Source organism: Lactuca virosa, chromosome 7 (genome assembly GCF_052849685.1).
Source record: "Lactuca virosa cultivar CGN04683 chromosome 7, Lactuca_virosa_CGN04683_v6, whole genome shotgun sequence".
Lineage (NCBI taxonomy): Eukaryota > Viridiplantae > Streptophyta > Magnoliopsida > Asterales > Asteraceae > Lactuca > Lactuca virosa.
In genome coordinates, this window is record NC_136432.1 from 190,933,669 (window position 1) to 190,940,971 (window position 7,303).

Here is a 7,303-nt window from a genome sequence, read left to right on the forward strand (position 1 = left end):
TTGAACCTCAGAGAACGCCTATCCAACTCATAAATGGGAAAGGCTAAGTGTCCATAGGACCACTGACTACTAAGGATCAAATGAACCCATCCTCAAGGATCGATATCTCCTATCCCAAATCAAGGATTTACTAAACCTACTTGTAGAAACAGGAAAAGATCAACCTCCCACTAATTCAAAACCTCGTAGTAAGAAACTCCCATGGCAACCTAGGAAGTATGAGTCCAACTATACCGCACGCAACCGTAACTTGGTGACAATAAGTGTTTGCCTTAAGGTTTAGGAGACACTACTTATGGAACGTCAAGAACGTGATCCTCATTAACCGTAACCATCCATTCACTTCACCATATAGGAAACAAAGGAAAAATACATGTGTGTCGGGCTGAGATGACAAATACCCAACTAACCATAGGAGCAAGGTCAAAGGCCAGTAGCAAAAGTCCTCTAGAACATTAAGCAAAGACTTAATTCTCCTAAGAACGAAGAGACTAGGCAAAACAGAGACACTCACACCTTTTTCCTTAGTGCTTGGGATGCTGCTTTAGAATGAATTTCGGGACGGAATTCCCTCTAACGGGGGGATGATGTCACAACTAGCAAAATTAGGTTATAATGTGAATTCATGTACAACATAACCTCCTTGGGTAACCTTACAACATCTCATCTAGCGAACTTCAAAACTTCAACGTCATTAAAAATTCTACTTTTATACATTGAAATTTAGGTCGAAACAATCTCATATAAACCCGAACCTCGATCCATAAAGCCAAGCTCAATCATTTTTGGGCCTTAACCCATAAATTCTCAACCTAAAACCCTTATTGGACCAAGATTTCTTTATTGGGCCCTAATGGGCCCATAACTTCTTCACTTAGTCTCTATTGGCCTAAAAACTCTTTTGGGCCATACCAAGAATTGGATTTGATCTTTTGGGCCAACCTTGGCCCAAGTGCCTCCCCAAACTAGGTTAGCTCATTATCAAAAAAAAAAAAGAGAAAAGAATAAGGGATAATGCATTGCCACCTCAATGTTGTCCATCATACATCTATGCCTTGGACCATCATGTATCAAGGCATGCATCCCATCAAGTTTTAAAGAAGTCAACTTCTCCTCTTCCTCTTCTCTATCTCTCGGCCTACCCCTCTCCATACACCTCACAACTTCATTTATTCCATGACTTAGCTTCAAGAAAACTCTCCTCCTTCATTTCTCTCAAAAATTCGTGGGTGGTGGTGTCATCCTCAAGATTTTCTTCAAGTATCATAACTTGGTAAGTCCATATTCATCTCTAGATGTTATATTTCAAGCCCATGCTAAAATCCTTCCTCTTACAACTTAATTTTCGTGATTTTGGACCTTAGAACAACCTTCATCTCAAGATCCCACCAAAAACTCAAGCTAGGTTCAATGTTTCATCTTCTACTTCATCTACATCTCAAAAACACCCAAGGTGAGTTCATACCCCATTGTTTTCGGTTTTATAATGTTTTTGGGGGAGAATACAAGTGCTTTTGTGTTAGATCGATGTATATATGCATGTTTATGTGTTTAACTTTTAGATCTTTACTTGAAAATGAATTTTATCATTTGGATCTTCATATAAACCTTGAGAAAAGTATGTGTCCTCACATATAATACTTGTAAACATGTATATCTGGGATTTATCCAGTTAAAATAGCAAAAACAAATGTTGTGAACAAACTTAGATAACTTAAACTCAAAAATCAGCCCTTGACAGAAACGTTTTACTCCAATCTCGAACTGTTTTGACCTCCTTAATGGAAATATTTTTCAAAACTGTTTTACATGAAAATAATTCAGGTTATTACCTTTTAAATGACTACTCTCACGTTTTCATACGATTTTTCTACTATTTTTGGCGAATTTTACAAAACTGCCTATCAGATTTGAAATAATTTCGGACCAACCTGTGAAGGTGAGCAATTTCACACTTGTTAGAGGCCAATAGAAATTATGAGAAAAATTGTGAACAAAGTAGACAAAATTTCCAAACTTCCAGAATATACAGATCCAAATTTCGACTTACGATGATTTTTCTACAAATTTTCCAACAACTAAGTCAGAAAAGCCAAAAAGCATTAAAATGTGTAATTCACAAAAATCAAGCCAAAAATGATTTTTTTGACAAAAATGGGTATAAAATGTTATTGTTACCACAAACTAGTCATAAACACAAGTTTTGAACAAAATGGGGACTAAAGTGTTATTTTTACTATAATTGGGCCTTAATTGAAAACTTTGTGGCTTATTGGGCCAAGAACGTCATTTTTACAAAAAGTGGGCTTTTTATATCAATTTTGTAAATAATCGAGCTAAAATAAACAGAACAATAACAAACGGGTTAAAAACGATTTTCTTATCCTTACTGGGCCTGAAAATAGTATACATATTTAGTGGGCCTTAGTGTCTTTTTACATGTATATTGGGCTCAGGGTAGACATTCACATTCCTTTGTGCCTGAAAATAATAGATACGTATAGTGGGCCTTAGTGGTCCACTTACATGTTTATTGGGCCTGGGAATGAGTTTTATATGTGTTCTTCTTTCTTTTCCGTTTAAATTTTCGATTAAGGATCTAGTGAGACCTGTCGGTTGGCACCTTTGAGTGTACAAACTTAGCCTGTAGTTATAACCAGAGTTTCCTGAAGGGAAAGCGGGAGTTTGTGTATAGATCTATACGGGGGTGACACCCCACACCTGAGCTGTTCGCTACAGTTAGACTAGGTCAGTCTAGGGTGACAAAAACATTATCATATTCCGGCGGTGTCCCAAAGACGCAAAGACAAGCGAAATTGTCATTATTATGTATGGTTATAGCGACTCACTTAGAGGAATTAACGTGATAAGATTTACGGGAAACCATTCTATTTTCTTTTTGGGATAAAACAGGAAACCATTCTATTTTCTTTTTGGGATAAAACAGGAAACCATTCTATCTTCTTTTTGGAATAAAACGGGAAACATTCTTTTTGATAAAACGAAAATCTATAAGCATCGGTACTCAACCACCGGGGTTGCGATTTCAGCACTATCTATTGCAGACAACATCGGGTTGTCTGGAAATCATTCTCTTTCTATTTTTGTAACCATTAACACACATGCATTAATATAAGATCGGACACAAATATTTCAAACCATTTCTTTTTAGAAAGTATCGGATATTTTTGAAAGCACTTTGAAAACGATTCTAAACAAGTACAAAAACCATTTTTATTCAAAACTGCTTTTGAACTCACCAACTTTTTAGTTGATGCTTTTCAAAACGACTTGTATTCTCAGGAATTCCAGTAGCAGGTAATAAGTTCGACTATAAGATCAAGTGGTGCGACTTCAAGAAATTTTACTTTCTTACTTTTGTGTAACTGATGAACAAGATTCAATATGTAAACTATGTAAGTGTGTATTTCCAATGTATGATGTTTGGCTGCTATGTTTCATTCATATTCAATTGTTATGATACTGTACACGAAGTCATCCGCCCCCGGACGTTTCCGCCGTCCAGGTTCGGGGGTGTGACAGGAACTTTGTCAAAATCAGCTATTATTTGCTCACAATCATACGAAATATTATCTACCTTAGCTCTTTCGAATGCGAGAAAAGGTAGTAATTTTCTATGTTGCTCTTTACTTATGTCACTTGAATGATGTAAATCAGTTAATTTGCCATAAAGTCTTTTCGCAGAATTATAGTAAATGTTTCTTTGTGATAGCAAAAGTTTAACATCACTCGATAACGTATCCCTATCACACATAATATTTGTCATTTGTAATTCCAAACATTCAATTTTGCTTATTTTCAACTCTAATCTCTTTTTGACCTCTAGCAACTCCATTGACAACTTGTTGGCCTCATTGCTAGCAGACACAACAATTGAATCAAAATAAGTAACCGTCTCATCAAAAGAAATTAGTTCAGAGTCATAAGCATGTGTAGGAATATTAATGGATTCGAGAATTTTACGTACCTTTGTTGTCATTGGAGATTTGTCTGCCGTTTTAGATACGAAGCATCGTCCTTTCACTTTGTATTCTTCGTCATCTGAATCCTCCTCCATTTTCGCATACATCGCTCCATGCGTTGGATTCCTCATTTCTTCATCGTCGGACCCGGATGACCAGATTTGATAAGTTCCATCTTCATCCTCATGCTCACCCTTTGCAACTAATGACAAATTCTTGGCTTTAGCACGAACCACCTCAAGTTTCTCTGCATAATACGCCTCATCCTTGACTTTATTCTTCCGCACATCCTTCTTCCGAAGCATACAATCATTCGCAAGATGATTAGCACCGTTGCAGTAATGACAATCTATTCCAGCATCACCTTTCAGCTTCTTCTCACCCTTTCCTTCAGCTATCTTCGAATCTTGCTTCTCAACTTTCTTTTTCTCTTCAACAACATTTTTACTCACAGAACTTCCTTTCACCTCAGTAAGCTTAGTCTTCGAATTGAACGGCTTTTTGAAAAATTTCTTAACACGATTATTCGAGTAAAATGTTATTGCTTCATCATCCGAATTCATGATGATTCCTTCTTCTTCCTCATAATCACCATTTTCAGCTTCTTTCTCAGAAATCATTTACACAAGAGCTAATGGACCTCCCAAATTCAGCTTCGATTACTCAGCAATTTCATTTACCTCAATTTCGTGTGTTTTCAACTGATTGTACAAATCATTGAGAGTTGATGTATCAAAACTTTGTTGATTCTTCACCATCATACTCACACTTCTCCACTCTTTTCGAAGCCCATTACAAAGATGAGATTGAATTTCATTGATGTCCTGGTAATTCCATAGCGATTGCAACGATAGATTAACTTGTTAAGACGATCATAGTAAACTTCAATTGTTTCTCCTTTTTGTTTGAAATCTTTCAGTTCAACCAAACACTGTTTGACTAAATTGATTTTTGTTTTCTCACTTCCTTGAAACTTATCTTTCAGATTGTTCCATACCTCCTTTGCAGTTGTACAACTTATAACGTAATTGTATACAACTGGAGGTAAAGCACCTCACAGTTCCCTCATACACCTCTTCTCCAGTTTCTTCAGACGATCAGATCGATTATCAACTCCAGATTTTGTAGAAGATGATCCAATTGGTTGAACATTCACTGGAACACTGACATTTCCAGTGATACATGACCATAATTCTTCATCCAGACCATTCAGATAATCCTGCATACGATCAGCCCACTGATCATAGTATTCAGGGATTAGCATTGGAATTTTGGTTGATGAATCTAACAGATGAGAAAACGAGGTCGTCGAATTGAGATTAAAACTCGCCATTGTTGTACGGAAGATGATTTTTATAAGTTTGAAAAGATTTGAGAATTTGAAAACAAACTAGATGAATCAAATCGAATTGATGAGAATAACACTTGATTCAACAATTCAAATGCAGAATCGAATCACAGACTAAGATGTAGACAATTTTTCACTTTCAAAAAGTGAGGAAACTTTTGAATCAAAAAGTTGATTCAAAAACCTTTTGAACAGCATGAAAATCAGATCAGAGATATGATTCCAGCTCTGATACCAATTGATGAACCAATGAATCGAGTAATGAATTAATCAGAGTATGAATTCAAGTAAGAATACGAGATTTGAACACAGGATGTAAATATGATCTTGTTATGCTCTATTATGCTTTCGAATTCTTTACAGAGTACAGTAGACAAGTCTGTAAAAGTTCTTTTCTAACTCTAGTAAATAACCCTATTTATAGGGAACTGAAAGCATACAAAAAATATACTAAGGCATTGACTCTAAAGCTTCGAATAAAAGCGCCCTAGTAAAATATATTACAAAACATTCGAAGAGTCCAAAACATACTTCGACTAATTACAACAATTCGACCCTTACAAGCAATCAAGTACCGCAACCATAGTCATCGTCATCAGCACTTAGTCTTAGTCTTTTATCTGTTTTTCTAAATGTACTTTCTTTTATCCAATGTGCCCTGCGTGGCAACTTTTAACAGATAGGACTTTTGTTATCTTTGAGACTCTATAACTAGAGTTCTCTTATTATGAATGAAACGCATCTCTCAAAAAAATTTCTCTTGAATGTCATATCTCATCTTACTCTCTCATCTTCAAATACTCTTATTATTTCACTGATTGTAATCTCCTTTGGAGCAAGTCATTCGTGACTTCATCACTAAGTTTGATCACATTAACTAACTTAGATTGAATGCAATCTTTGTTAAGAATCAATTGAAATGTCTACTGGATATAATACTTGTTGTCATTTATATTTCTTTATATTTCCGCATCTAACACTCTAACACCTTAACATCTAACATATTATTATTGTTGAGCTTATGATCCTTGAGTTAAAATTTATTCCGCATCTTATTATACTTGTACTAACGCTTGTTCAAGTGTGATTCTCTCAAAGTTTTTCCCCTTCAACAAATGGTATCAGAGACAAAGTGGTTGCTTTTTGAACAAGAACTCTGATTTCTAAAAGCCTTCAATACCACTGGAGCTCATTTCTTAAAAAAAAACAAAAAAATCTTTTCAAAAAAGGAAATATGGCACAAGAATTATCTCTAAATGTTTCCAACAGTGTTGGAGGTTCGAATAGAGCTCCAACACTGGTGGCAAATGAATATCATCATCGGTCACAAAGGATGGAGAGATACTTACGAAGACTTGGAAGAGATTTATGGAGATCTGTAGAAGAAGGACCTCATGTCCCTGTTCTTACTCCAGTTCAAAACGATGGCACTCAAACTAGACTGGGAGGAGGTCAACCAGCCATGAATCGTCCAACCAAAGACGATCTTGGTAAGATGGAAAATGATGTTGTTGCATTTATGAGATATCTTGTGGAGTTGCTCCTGACAACTTCAACATCATCATAAATTGGAAATCAGCCAAAGAAATATGCGAGGTACTCAAAAACCTGTATGAAGGCTCAGAACAGGCTCAAGACAAGAAGATTAGAACCACACTCAATGAATTCAACAACTTCAAAGCTCATGCTGGTGAAAGTTTGGAAGACTCCTTCAAGAGGTTCAACTTAATTGTCACAAAGTTATCTAATGTGTGCACCCTCCGAAGTAACCATGAGACCAATCTCTAGTTTCTCAATGGATTGGGTAGACATTGTACCACAGCCAAGATGATCATCCAAGGAGATAGAAAAATTCATTCTCTATCTCTCTACAAGCTTTATGGTGAACTACAAGCACAAGAATCTACAGTACTCAAAGACTGTGCTGACTTCGAAGGACCACTCGCTCTAGTAGCACAAGCAACTCACACTC